This window comes from Xyrauchen texanus, chromosome 1 (genome assembly GCF_025860055.1).
Source record: "Xyrauchen texanus isolate HMW12.3.18 chromosome 1, RBS_HiC_50CHRs, whole genome shotgun sequence".
In the NCBI taxonomy this organism is placed as follows: domain Eukaryota; kingdom Metazoa; phylum Chordata; class Actinopteri; order Cypriniformes; family Catostomidae; genus Xyrauchen; species Xyrauchen texanus.
In genome coordinates this window covers 25,837,202-25,852,414 of record NC_068276.1, presented here as the reverse complement: position 1 = coordinate 25,852,414, position 15,213 = coordinate 25,837,202, and the positions used below count along the sequence as shown (strand labels likewise).

General features: G+C 36.7%; 1 protein-coding gene across 2 annotated transcripts in view; it reads left to right on the top strand.

Moving 5' to 3' along the window:
* Window positions 1-15,213, top strand: part of LOC127651692 (DENN domain-containing protein 2B-like) — an 82,859-nt gene that overhangs the window by 373 nt on the left and 67,273 nt on the right. Inside the window, exon 1 of one of the 2 annotated variants that reach the window (XM_052137684.1) lies at window positions 5,179-5,357. The exons of the other annotated variant lie outside the window; for it this stretch is intronic. The gene's annotated coding sequence lies outside the window, so the exon portion shown is untranslated. Of the gene's footprint in view, window positions 1-5,178; window positions 5,358-15,213 lie in introns of those variants that run through there. 2 annotated transcript variants of the gene reach the window in all.

Genomic DNA, 15,213 nt, shown 5'->3' with positions numbered 1-15,213 from the left:
CGAGCCCCCCTACACACAGAAGGATATGTATTTTCAGCATCAGATATAAGCTAATGCACACTTTAATGAGTGCAGCGGATGGCAGAAGCTACTATATTCATTAGGATGGTTCATCATGTGCTTGGGAGGGTCACGTATTACTGTAGCAGCTCTTTTGAGGTGTTTTACTATGAATCAGAAACAAGGAGGCGCTCTTAAACCTGTGAGAAAAATGTTCCATAATAACTGTTCTCACAATTCACATTATGACCGTATGTAATAAATAAATGTGAAGGTAACTGTAATTTCATCAGAATTTAAATAATTGTTTTCTCTCTACGATGAAAAGTCAGTTAAGTCAGTTTTGGAATCAGTCTGACCTCAAGCTTAAATCAGCATTTCACTATTTCCTTATCTCTTCAGTGAATAATAGCAACATCTGGGGGTTGTCTGTCCCCCAGGGCCACAGTGTGGTAAATGATTAAGGCTTTGAGATTGTGGCACAAACCACAGATCTTTTTTTCTGTCTGTGCTTCTGCCTCCTTCCCTCAAGGCTGTCTGTCCTTTCCCCAAGGCTTCTCACAGATTCTCAACAGATTTAACTTGAATGTTTCTTTTTGCTGTGACCTTGTACTGGTTTAAACTGTAATTCTTTTCATTGCAAAGAGTTCTAGAAACTCTAAGCTGGTTCAGATACTGTAGTTGACAGTCATCACCATCTATCATTTCAAAATTGTGCTTTAAAATCTATTACACAACGAACTATACTAAAATATTTTAGAAATATAGAAAAGAATAAAGCATTTCCTCATACCATAGCATTCCCATTACTGTATCTGGGCATAACTTAAGGAATACATTGTTCTGCTTTGTATATTTAGATGCCTGAACAGAATGATTGTGACAGAAATAATCTGTGGAGTTGGAAAAGGATCCTGTTGTATTTTGGAGGTTTTGCTGAACATGACTGATGGAGCACTTACGAATGTGTTCAAGGAAGGGAAAACCATTTAACAACTCTGGCATAATGTTTTTCCTGTGCCTAAACTACTTTAACAGGTGTAAAGTCTATGTTTGACTTGTTATTGATTATGGTGGAAATAGAGGTGTATTTGAAAATAAACACAGACGTACAAGGAAATACCTTAGCCTAGTTAGCATACTGTGTTTTCAAGGCAACATACTGCATGTTAAATCAGTATATTGGCTGAAAGGTACAAGCGCCCTGGTATCACTTTGCAGGATCAATCCATGTAGCCATTTTTATTTTCAATGTAATAACAACTGAACGACAGCTAACGCTTAGTCACTGCTAGCGAAAACCCGGATAATCCACTTAACTGTTACCAACTAGACATAGTTAATAGTATTAAATGAATGTTTCTGGTTCAATACAAGTTTAGCTCAATCTGCAGCATTTGTGGCATAATGTTAATAACCAAAAAAAAAAAACCACTCCTGACATATTGACACTGACTACCACACCTGGAGTCACGAGTTCGAATCCAGGGCGTGCTGAGGGACTCCAGCCAGGTCTCCTAAGCAACCAAATTGGCCCGGTTGCTACGGAGGGTAGAGTCACATTGGGTAATTATTACAATTTCATTGTCATGACGACATAACGCTGGTAAAATTTATAATCTGGTAAATGCCATTATGCCAGTAAATTATTTTTCATTTACTGATTTTATCACACCAAAATCATAGTTTCTGTCTTGTGGCAATACTTTTGAAATAGTGTGTATGTTAACATTTTATGTAACTGTAACCACAATTATTTTCTATTATTAAACAGGGGACGAATTGAAATAATTTTTTGTAGTAATCAACATAATTCCAGAAATGCTATCGACTGAACTTCACTTGTAAGGAACCTGGACCTTTAACACATATAGTAACAGGCCCTAATGTGATAGTCATGTACAGTATATTCTTACAAATGAATCTGTTTGTCCTACTTTGAATATTCCTGAGGTTAAAAAAAGCGAACATCTGGTGCATTTTACCAACTGCCTATTGGCTCTGAAAAAAGAGTAAAGGAGTATTGAGACTTCCGTAATCACAATCAGATGGATGATGGATCCCCCCCCCCCCCCCACCCCCCACCCCCTCCCCGCATAAAATACAGTTACAACACTGGGTGGAAACCTCCTCTGTTAGCTTTACCAAGGAATGCTTACGTATAATATGTAGATATGTATAACAGGTAGTGGAACTTTGTTATATTAACTTGTACAAAGGAACAGAAACAAGGTCTCATTTTATGTTTCCCACTGCTGAGCTTTGTTATACCGAGACCATGTTGATAATGCATTTTGTTTTCAGTGGTCAATTCTCTGCCAGCATTGATTAAAAACAAAAGGACTGTTTGGCTTTGAGTTAGTCGATTTCTAGCAAACATATCCAGCCACATATTTTGGTGTTATGGTTACCATAACTGGCATCCTCTACCATTGGAGATGTTTAGTCTGGCCTAGTTGTCTGCAGTGTTCGTGACAGGGTCTGCTCAAGATCAGGATACAAGGCTAAACAGAGAGTGACATAACCTGCTGGGATTTGAACCAGTGAAGATGAATCAAATCTCAGCTACTTGCTCACCTGTCTGCTTCACATAAAATTAGCTGTTCCTCTTGTGTGCCTTGCATTAGGTCTCTCTTAATAACACCAGGGGAGAATTATTGTTCTTGGAAATTGTTGAAGTGATGATCTGAGCCACTATCCCAAAGCTATTGCATCAGCAATTTAATACAGATTCCCACATAATTTTCCATTACCAGAATCTGCACCTCGGCTGAGCTTTTGCTAAACTATTTCTAAGTGTTCCAGCAAAAGTTATAAGCATATTGTCATTATTCATCTTGATCTGGAGATTTATCAGACTGTTTCTTGAAGGTAGCTTGTATTTATGAACATTTCGATCCAAGAGACTGCTTTTGGGGGGTAGTTTACTTGTAATATCAGACTGGCTTAGACATATCTTAGCCATTATTTAATTGTATGGTTTTAAACATAGACTATATATAGATAACTCCACATTTTGCGGTTACAACATTTCTATGGGAGGATATCATTCAGACAGCCTTCACTCCAATCTCATCCCTATAAGTCAATTTCAAAGGTTCATGGTCTGTTCATTCATGAATGTATATGCTTCACATACAGTACATGTGATTAGACAGCTGTTTGCAATGTGTTATGCATGTTTTTTTGCTGCTGAGAAACTGAAGATGACTGATAAATCACGGATTGCTTCACATAGAAGACTAGGACATCCACTGGACTGAACATGAGATGTTAGTGCAGCCCTGTAATAGTTTTTTTCTCTTAACAAAATAAAACAGATTTAATATAAAGTTTGTGATGCAAAAAGGCGCGCTCTTAAAGGGATAGTTGACCAAAAAATGACAATGCTCTTATAATTTACTCATCATCATCACTGTAAAAAAAATACTGTTAAATTTACGGTAAAAAAACTGGCAGCTGTGGTTGCCAGAAATTCACTGTAAAAAATACGGTAACCACGCATCAGGCATTACGGGATGTAATTTTAATGCCTGTATGTTTTACGGTGCATTACCATCATTTAATTATTAAATTATATTAATTTAATACTTTAACCTTCTGAAACTGTAAAAATCTATGTTACTCACTGCAGTATTTTCAGAAAGGTACATGATGACCTGAAGTTCATCAGTAATGGCCTTTCCAAGAGCAATGTACCAACAAACATGTAAAGACAGTGCTCAGTGTCACTCACACAAACAGTAAACAATTCAATTAAATTCAATTTTATTTGTATAGCGCCTTTCACAACACACATCGTTTCAAAGCAGCTTTACAGAAGATCAGCATTAACAGACGATAAAACTGTAATGTCTATAAAGTCGATTAATCATCATTGTGTAATTAGACAAAATACGATTCTTAATCGTGTTTAAAAATAATTAAATAATAATTTAATTAATAACCCCAGTGAGCAAGCTGTAGGCGACTGTGGCAAGGGACACAAAACTCCATAAGATGTAGATTAATGGAGAAAAATAACCTCGGGAGAAACCAGACTCACTGTTCCCCTCTGACTAACATCATGAATATAATGTAAATATTACTTATGTATAGATAAAGTCATGGTTTAAAATGATTAAACTAAGTAAGTGTTAAGGGTCAGTGTTTAAACAAAGATTTTGTATGAACTGTAAGATTAGTGACCAATGTCTTTGAAGTCCATCCTGGATTAATTGCAGAAGTTCACATAGATGCAATTGTCTTTGTTAATTGGCTGATGAAGGCTTTTGTTGGCAATAGTTAGTCTAAGCATTTCATTTCAAGATCGTAGTCCATCAATAGACTGAGGTGATGCAGGTTGGAGTTGGCATCACCATCAGTGTAACACGTGAAATTAAAATTATGCAATAAACATTAACTAAACTACATTAAATATAACACAGAACACCCCAAAGTACATAACTGATATTAAAAATAAGAAGAAACATAACTATTCACAGAAAATATAATGAAATATGATGGGTGACGCAGGGAATTCTGGGAACGCCCGATTATTGTTTTATTTTAACCGTAATTTATAAATAATTTACCAAAAAGTACATTTACTCTCTTGTTAAACCAAATTTAATTTTTTACCATTAATTACATGGTTAAAAATCATACTTTTTACATGTAACATTTTTATTTTTACAACATTGTAAATTCTTCTGCAGAGGAAAGAAAGTCAAACCCATCTGGGATGACATGAGGGTGAGTAAATGATGAGATAATTTTCATTTTTGGGAGAACTATTCCTTAAAGAAAGACACAACAAGTCTCTTGCATTAGCTGAAATCCAATTAAAACGTAGCAACAAAGAAGCAAACCAATCTCCCTGTTAACAAATATGGCTCAGTATGACAAGCATGCTTCACGTTACCGTCCCTCCATCATGTTCAAATAAGGAGCTATTCTAGACTGTTTTTTACTGGGGAAGGATAAAGGAGCGATCTGGCCAAATAGTTATGTGTGAAATGTGACAGGCACATTCTTCAACCTCGCTTAATTTGACATTGCAGCATACCGTACAAAGTTCAGATCCATGTGTGAGGAATCAGTTCGGTTTCATCATGGAGGGCGAGAACCAGAGGAGAGGAGTGTGGGGGGCAAAACAACCCCTCTCCATGGAAACTAGCTCAGCCTTCTGGCAGACTGAGAGAGAGAGAGAGAGAGAGTTCTCAAGTAGGGAGGGATTTAGCCCGCTTCAAAGAACATGCCTGGAAGTTTAGGGAAAAGTTCCAGGTATTACCGGCAAATCGATGAGTTTTACCATTGCTACGTGTGTTTGTAAGATACTGAACAAAATGGCACTGGAAACGGGATGTTTCGCTCAGGTAAAACTCTTATTTCTGTTCTAGCGAAGAATTGCATCGTATCAAAATGAGCAGTCAATTGAAAACAAAGACTGTGTGTCAAAACTTGGTGAGCTTTTTGCCTTGACAGCATTTAAAAGCATCATTTAAGCGCGAAAATGCTGCTAACTCGGACCGCGCGTGATACCCAAACAAGGGTACTAAAACATGATGCCAGAATATGCGGCTTCGTATACAAAGCCAAACTGATAGGAGGCTTTTTAAAATGTTTATTTTGTATTGTCCTACGATACTGTTTTAAACAAGTTATTGTAAAATATGTATATATATAAAAAAGTTAAATAGGGCGTAGAATCAAATATGTTTGACCTTATTTGGTGATTCCAGTCACATATCAATGCATGTTGGTTGTTTACTCAAACATGAACAAAAATAGTTTGGTGCCTTAATGGCAAGTAGTTTTCACGTTACTCTAATTCAAGACAAAACATTTGGGCATGGTTTAGTGACCAAAATATACAAATAGTTTGTAGTTGAATAAGAGAGGTTTATGAACAGTTATCAAATGGATTCTTCCTTAACTGGCATATTAGTTCAGACCAGCACACTTTCACTAAAAATAATTCAGTATTTGAACACACATACCAACTGGCATGTGCTCATGATGGTTTCATGATCACTGCTGGAGTACAGAGTGCCCCCTGCTTTTAGTTTTGGCAGCTACAGCAGCTGGAAGCCTTTTTTCCTGATCTTTCAGAACAGACTGTCTATTGTGCTTTTGGAACAATGACCTTTTCCTTCTCATTGGTCTGGTTTGTCAGCTCAATCATGGGAGCCGCATTGTTCCCTGTCCAGTGCTTGTGCTATATGGATCAGGGTGGGATGTCGCCAAACCTTGAACAAAGTCTTGCCGCCATAATGTATACAAAATTATATCATCAGGCTTAGTCGATCTGTAACTTTCGGTGAATGTGATTTTGTGCACACACTGTATTAGCTGTAATAATTGTGATGCAAGGACCCTTCGTTCCAAAATCTTCTCTCTCTACCCCTGCATCTCATGTGTCAAACAGTGTAAAACACATCACTCATCACAGTTTTACATGAAACATTAATGCATTCATCCTTTTTTCTTCCCATGCTCTGTAAATCTTAATTTATATTTTAGTGATATATTGCCATGTTTTTCTTAAAGTATGTATGTGCACTATTTTGATGTAAAGCTTGATAATAGTGAGTGCTATAATTTGTGTTTACATTTATTTTTTTAATCAATACTCAGCTGAAAAATAGATGAGAGTAAACATGGCTACAACAAAAGAACATTTTAGCTTGGAAAATCCTCTTGAATGGGGTACTCTGAATGGACATGAGTGCTCTTCAGAGAATGGCACGTGGTATTTGTTGACTCGCCTGTAATTTCCAGAAACTTTGAAAAGAATACTAGTTGTGGCGTGCTCTAATAGTGAGTTCATTGACCTTCAGATCACATCATGGAGTACTTCAGAACAGTTAAAAGACTGTTCATATTTGTTCTACCTTGGTACTGCTTTAAATTTTCTCTGATTTTAATGTAAAAAATAATTGTAAAACAGCATATTTTTTTACTGAAATGTAGGAAAAAATGACTGTTGTGTTAATGCTAATTATCATTGAAAACAACGTGAATAGTAAAAGCAAAATGTCTGGACGTGTTATGGTAATGAGAATTGGGAGGTAAAATATGTCCTGAAAATAATGTCACTATGCAAAGAAAAAAAAAAAAAGATCTTTATGGTTTTAAACATAGGTCTCATTTTGTCATAGAGAATCCCCCCTTAATGTCACATCCATGAACATGATTTGCTACTTGATATCCATATTCAGAGGCAGATGGTATGAGGTGGAGGGACATTTTCTTTCTGAAGAGCATTTGATTGGGCAAAATGAGTGAGTGTGTGTGTGTCATCAATATTTTTCGTCCGTTTTCCGGAAGAGAGTGTATCTGCTAGAAGTGATTTTTGTCAACATTTAGTAGTACACTAGCAGTTAGCTTCAAAGCTAAGCTAACAGACATGAACTAAAAGCCACAACTTTTATTTTTATTTCATGGGGTCTTTAAATGTGTAATTTCTTGGCCAGTAAGAAACTTTACAATCACCCAAGGTCTAAGAGATGATTTTCTTATGTCTGTTCCTTCTATTGTGAAGATACTGTGAATTGTGAATGAATAGCCATCTGCCGTCAATCCAGCAAGACTAGGTTTATATAAATGGTTTATAGCTTTTTGTCTTGTGTAACACCTCCCTCCAAATCTCTTAGATATTCTGTAAACTAGGGGTAAAAATATTGTTTTTCCAGTGCATCGCGATTTTCATTTGGACCACATGGATTCTTAAATCCCAAGATCAATCTTTCACTCAATGCGCAACCCTCCGCTGCCATGAGAGGAATCACTTGCATTTGCAACCAAATTTCACGCTATGCAACTAAAGTGAATATATTTGGGAACTGGCTGGTAAAGGTTTACATTTCACTCACCAGTAATTGTGCAGTTTAGTTGTGAAGTGTTCAGCAGTGAGATACTTTCACAGTGTGTTGATAGTAAAAGTTGTTCCGTGTAATGTGTGTCCAAGACGAGATCCACACAACCCATTTGTCATTTAATACTGTCTCTTTTAATACACTTTCTGTTCTTTACAGTCAGTTGTTGATCAAAAACAACTACTAAAAAACATTTATTTCTAATCTGCATCGCACAGATGAGGTAAAGCTATTAGAGTCCTCTCTAGTTTACATGAGCTAATTTAAAGGCGCTGTTTACAGAAATGCAGTTTTTTTGTTAAAAGAGACAGTACCGGTTTTAGCATGTGTTCAACAAATCAATGTAAATGCCTATGCAATTTAACAATAAATATGTAACAAAAATAATTTATGAAATATAATATCTTATTTATTGATTGAATACATGTATTTTTTTTTATAAAAAAAAAGTCAAAATATGAACAAAACAATGAAAAAGTAATAAAATATAATTAGTAAAATTACTATTTTCGTAATGAACCTAGTTAAATGGTCCCCTGTATAATTAACAGCATTAGCTGGGAGATAATTTATTTTATATGTAAGCAAAAGGGACATTTTAACTAAAAAAACCCCATATGAATCGATATTGAATTGGGAAATCTGTATAAATACCCAGCCCTTCTGTAAACTACCCAATGCAATGGACTGTGATGATGTTGTGATGCCTGCACAGACTACAGTTGAAGCTACGTCTGATTTCCATGCAAATGCTTTGTTGTTTAAAGTAAACTAATCTCTCTTATAACCTGAAGATACAGTAACTTCACAGTTACTTCTTCAGAGTTTTGTGTTAATCATGGCTCGGCATGAGTGATTTCTTCTTGTTCAAAGAGAATATCTACTTTGTAAAACCTGATTAATTAGGTGGATTGAATTTCTTTAATGAAAATGACTTCTTCGTCTGTTGATCCAGATGCACTTGTTTCAATCTAAATGCGTTTCTGTTTTTAGTTTTAGAATAGTATAATTGCCTCAATAATGTCAGTCACAGTCCATAAACTATTTGAAGAAGCTTGTTCAGTTTAAAAATACTGCTATGCTAGGCAGAGTCAACTGTTTATAATTGAACACTGAAATCAAATCAGATCCATTTGACACTTTCCAGCATTTTGCAATTTCCTCAACGTGTGAATCTTTCCTTTCGCTTGAAACTTGGAAAAAACTGTAAACAGCTGAAAGTCAGGGAATACAGTGACTGAAAAGGGCTTAAAAATTGGTTCCATCTGGCCTGTCCAGTCAGCATTATGGGAGCAAGGAATCGTGGGTATTGTGTGGGGAGTGTGCAGCTGCTAAGTTCCACAGTTCATGAAAGACTCCGAAAGGAAGACATTTAGGCAGCTCGACAGGGTACAACAATCCCTCCACCCCACAGCCCCAACCTAAAGAAGAACTCTCTGTCGTGATTTCACAGGCTCTGCAGACTTGGAATTGAAACCAAGTTGAAAAAGAAAAGACACCTCTTCGTATGCTCTACACTGGATGTATAAAGCCTCTTTCAAGGTTTTTTTTTTTTTTTTTACATTAGGGAGATTTTTAATTAGCAGCACTAGAAGGATTCGCCCAGGTGGAAACTTCTTTTAAAACGTCTTGTAATACTACAGACACATTGATAATCTTTTCTTGCCTCAATCTAAACAGAATGTACTCTGATGATAACAGCAGCATTAACATGTACCTCATGCACTATATAAATCTAGAAGAGAGCCTTGATGAGGAACATATGATGGCGTGAGCTAAGAGACTGGAAGGGGGTCCATCTCTCCTGTGGTATTTATGCTGTAATCTAACCCCATTCTCACACAGTCATGTCTGATTTGGTAATAACAACACAGACTTAGAGTTTACAGGCTACAAGGAAAGAGAGGAGGAAGAGAAATTGTCTCTAGTGAATGCATAAGCCAATTCATTACCTCTCAGGGGATATGAAGTCTAGGAAGAGCTAAGAATGTGCAGGGGTATGTGTTCTACCACTTTACCTCTTGTTTTAAAGAGATTTTAGATGTTTTCATGGATCATTCTGACAAAGTAATTTCAGTTGATTTAAGGCAGAACTATTCTTCTACGTTGAACCTATGGCATAGCCTCTGCGCATTTTGTTTGTATTCATACCTCTGCGTTGTTCTTTGTGTACATGGGAAAAATGCTAGTCTGTTGAGATTAGGGCTTTCACGATTACTCAATTTAATTCAATTATTCGATTAAAACAATTCCTTGATTACAAAATATCAGAATTGACAAAACAAAAATAAGGTGGAATTTACGCAGTCCACGGACGATGGTCCGAATACTGGCCAGAGGTGTCAGCTCTGAAAGATCACGTCACCTTAGATTTGAAAGACAATGTAGATGTCTATTGACCTGAAAAACCATAACATCACTTCAGCAATGCAGCAGCTCTTGAAACAAGTTGCAATTTGCGGTGCTGTGTCCAGATGCAGGAGAGAGAGAAGTTGCCATATGGGACACGCTGAACTCAGCAAAAAAACACATTGGAATGCTCTCTAAACCTATTCATCTACACAATCATTTGCAGTATAGGCTTTTATGAAGCAACATAAAATACAGTAATGTCATGACAAATGGCACTTTTCCAATGCATGTTATGGTTCGACTCTACTCACTTTACTTTTCTGAGCTTGCTTTTCCACTGCTGTTTAGTTCTGCCTTAGCGTGGGTGGGATTATAGGCTGATCGTCATAGTTGCGCCACCTCTACTGCCGTGACATCATCTTAAACGCGTCAATAAACAATAACATGACCGCTAGCTGTTAGCTACTAGCTCATTGTGCTGCATAAAGCAGTCGTTGCATGGTGATTTTACACAAGTGTAACAGTTAAATTGGGCTGGTTGTTTTAGAAGCAAGCTTTCCAGTAGCTGGTCAACAAAATAACTAAGTCCACGTGGACTCCAGCCGTGGCTCCAGGGCACTCTTCCACCCATTGCTTGCCGGACTAGAAGGCGACCATTTGGTCGAACCACTTCCACATTTCCTTGATGGTTCTGTAGTCACTTTTAACATTTTAATTTTTACTTTTCCCTACTCTGTTTGTAGGCCCGGTGGTAGCCATGTCTCAGCTGTTTCGTTTGTCGCTAATGAGAGGAACGTCTGCACCTTATTTATTGATCACGGTGTGGTTTTGTGCACAGCCATTTCTTTTTAAAATTCGAAAGTCACATAAACAAATTATACTGCTATCGCTGTAGCTAACTTTAAAACTTGCATGTTGATGTCCCGTGTCGAAAATTCAGTGACACTGGTAGTGACGTTTCTCTCTGACCAATCAGAGATATGCAGGATTTTGACGTCTTATTTAGTATCGTCTCAGCTCGCTTGGAACCTCGACCGAGGTGGTACTAAAAAATGTAATGCGATCTTGCTTTACATGTAAATTATTTTATGATGATTTAGTTTGTAATAGTTTGCTGTGCCTCATTTCCGATAAATATTTTATAGTTTATGGCCATTATCACAGGTAAAATTCAACATGGGAACCTAGAGAACTTTATTTACTGAATAAAGCCTCAGGTCTGTATGCTGTCAGTCAAAACTTAAAGTGAGCCATAAAGCCAGACAGATACGGATCTCATGCCATGTAGACGCAATAGAAAACAGGCTTACCTGAGGGAGTAATGGCTAGTCAACGCATGTGAAATTGTTAACAGTTTAATTAAGAAGGTACTGAAAGTCCAGGTGCTTAAGGTTCATTTTACACTGTACGTGGCAAGCAACAAGGTTGTGTGATCTGGGCAGTATGTAGCACAAGCGCAAACAAGTGTCTGTCAGCTTTTATATTACAGATCTGGTTTTGGTGTCTGTTCACTTTAGATAGGTCTATCGTTTGCACAATCGTTTTTTTGTTGTTTATCGTAGAGAACATAAAACTTAGGCTAAAAACTAATTTTAGCCAAAAGTGACTTCACCTCGATAACATTGTGCAGTCTGAGTTATTAAATAATTTTTCAGATTACCGGTACTCGATTAATGATCAGAGTAATCATTAGATTACACCAGTGTTTCCCAAACTGGGGTAAGCGTACAACTGGGGTAAGCGTACCCCTGGGGGTACGTGAGGTGACAATGGAGGTATGCAAATGACATTCTGAGATTTACTGTTCTTTCAATTTCATCACAGTCTAAAATAACATTCAAACCCAGTTCATGTATTTCTCACTGGCAAAAATTATTTTGTGTGCCCTCTAGTGTAGAAACGCCAAAATGGTGGTGTCATAAAAATATGCAATGAAATAACCCAATATTTTGCGGTTAAAAAATGCATTTACTCATGCATGTATCACACATGTATCTTTTATGTCAGTCCAGCCCAGTGCAAGGTGACGTAGCTTAGTGATAGCAAGTAAAATACTTCACTGTTTTACCAGACTCGCACATGTCAGTCATCCACGATTTTAGTTTTGTTTTTTTGTTTTTTTCCACAGTTTAAAACGTTATATGTATTTAAGGTTGGATGCAAAGAGAGTTTTGATTCTGATGGTGTAGGTTCATAAGCTTTGATGACCGGTGTCAGACATTCAGCAGCACCAAATCATTTCCATATTCACACGCAGTCATTTTCAGTCACATTTGCTCGCTAGGTAGATACCTGTTTTTACATTGTTGCATGATGTTTTTTCAGCAAATGAGTTCAACCTTGCTAACAGTGTCAAATGTGACATAAAAAGCCCCTTTAGCTGACTGCTCAATTGCACAGATACTTAATGCTCGAATTCGTCCGGGAATGCTGTACCTGCAATGATGCGCAATTCCAGGCACAGAACCGAACGCTATTCTTGCATACACAACGCAATTAGGGGGGAGTTTTCAAGTTATGCAGTTATTTCATATCTAGCATTCCCATCTCAATCGGTCAGCCATTTGTTCAGTATGTGTATGATTAATATAACATGTACAAATATAACATGTTTAATATATGGGAGTTGTTTTACAAAGATAATTGTGTTAAACAGACATATTGTCAAATGTTGCACATTTTGAAGGGGTACGCCAATGTAAAAAGTTCGGGAACCACTGGATTACATGATTACAAAAATAATCTGTAGTGACAGACCGAATTTAGACAAAATGCCTTTATTTCTGAAATAATTATGCATTACATAAATTGATAAAATCAGTGCAACTAGTGGATTGAAAGGCATTTATTAAATTATCATAGCATTAAAGACAAATATGTGAAAATGTGAAGATTTAGTCACATGTTATTAATTTAATGAATTTATAACTAGCTAGGCCAATACAAATGGGTGTCATTTTAAAGCTTAGAAGCTGAATGTTTCAGTGCGTACAAATAATATGACCAACGCTTAACAAGTGCTTGTTCATTTGCTGATAAATTAGAATTGTTCTGTTTTTATAACTTATGAAATATTATTTACTGTGCACCATACTGTAAAAACATCATCACTGTTTCACTCACAGATTAAATATTTATAGAGTAAATGCTGTGAAAGCACGGGCTTGTAAAGATGTGGCTTTTTGTTGTGTTTTTGTTTGTAACTTCATGAAGTATAAACAATAGAAAAGAACAGCATGCTCCCGATTAAAATGAGCCCAGTTACAATGTGATTTGATGCTAATGTATAGATATTGAAAGATTCTCAGAGGAACTGTGAATTTACCTCAAAAAATTTTTTTTCATCCTACAGTGGAAGGTCTCTTGTTACAAAGCAGTACCAATCACAGCTATTTTGGTCTGTGTATATGTGGCGCATAGTTGCATTTTGGAGAGGTGCACGTCAGTCTTCGACAGAGGCTATGCTGTAACAGCTGTAGCTATGCCAAGCCTGTGGTGTAGGTCACACTTTAGGGTAATCTGGGACATTGGATAATGTCGGATAACTAAGCTTAGATCGCAAGTAAATTGCTGATGTCGAAAGTGCAAAAAGTCCCAGATTACCTTAATTCAGCCATTTGGCAGGAATATACAATTAAAACCTTTCTATTTTTTTTACTACAAATATTTTGACATATTAGAGGCTTAAAGCAAATCAACTTTGGCAATTCAAGTCTAGTCATTGTTTTAATTTTCAGACAAAAATAAATAGCTTGTTAAGGTCAATGATCAGCTAAATTTTATGTACTCGACATGCCTGAGAAACCCTGCCCACTGTGTCATGTTTATTGACATTAAATTAAGCCAACCCTGTCAGCTGAAGCATTCCCCCTCATTCAGAAACTCCAATGTGTTGAATGTGCAGTTTGACGGATGGGGCAAATATTAGTGCATTCCTTGAGACCCGCTTCGCTTGCCAATTGACCTGTCATCGCTGACAAGGCCATGGCCGACTGGTCTCATCTTGAACCCTGAACATTCCACACTGTGTCACTCTCCCAAGGAAAATGGTCAGATAGCGTTTGTTTGAACCACCGATAAAGGAGCTTACTTTTTAACTACACTCTGTTCAAGGACAAATCAAACAAAGATGTTGTCCTTTCCTTGTTGCTGAAATGTGAACTAGTTTTGGATGGGTGAGATTAGTTAGATCTTTCCTAATAAAGAAATCATTTAGAAAGCATTGGCATTTCAGGAATCAAATACAAATGCATTCTCAATGTTATTGTATCACTAAAGTTTGTGATAAATATTCCCAATGAAGTGACTGAGAAAATATTATGTTGATAACTTTTTAATCTAATGTACACATTATAATAGGATAAGCCTGATTCCAAGGATTTTTGTCTTTATATATAACCCTTGTTAATTGCATATTCAGTATGAATGATTAAGTTGATGTGGTTTTCTGTCACTTTCTCAGGGAGTTGGGTGCAGCTCTTCCTGTTGTAGATCAATATCTGAGTGAAAGAGATGATTGTTCCTCACCACTCTGAAATGGTACCACTGTGCAGATGTGCGGTCTCATGGATACGGAGCATGTTAAACATGGAAATTGGAGTTATGAATTATAAGGATGAATGTTTAATGATGGCAGTTTTAAGTAAGAGAGCTTAAACGAACATGACCATTTTTTCATGTGAAAGCAGTGTCGTAATTCTTACATACAGTGGGTACGGAAAGTATTCAGACCCCCTTAAATTTTTCACTCTTTGTTATATTGCAGCCATTTGCTAAAATCATTTAAGTTCATTTTTTTTCCTCATTATTGTACACACAGCACCCCATATTGACAGAAAAACACAGAATTGTTGACATTTTTGAACATTTATTAAAAAAGAAAAACTGAAATATCACATGGTCCTAAGTATTCAGACCCTTTGCTGTGACACTCATATATTTAACTCAGGTGCTGTCCATTTCTTCTGATCATCCTTGAGATGGTTCTACACCTTCAATTGAG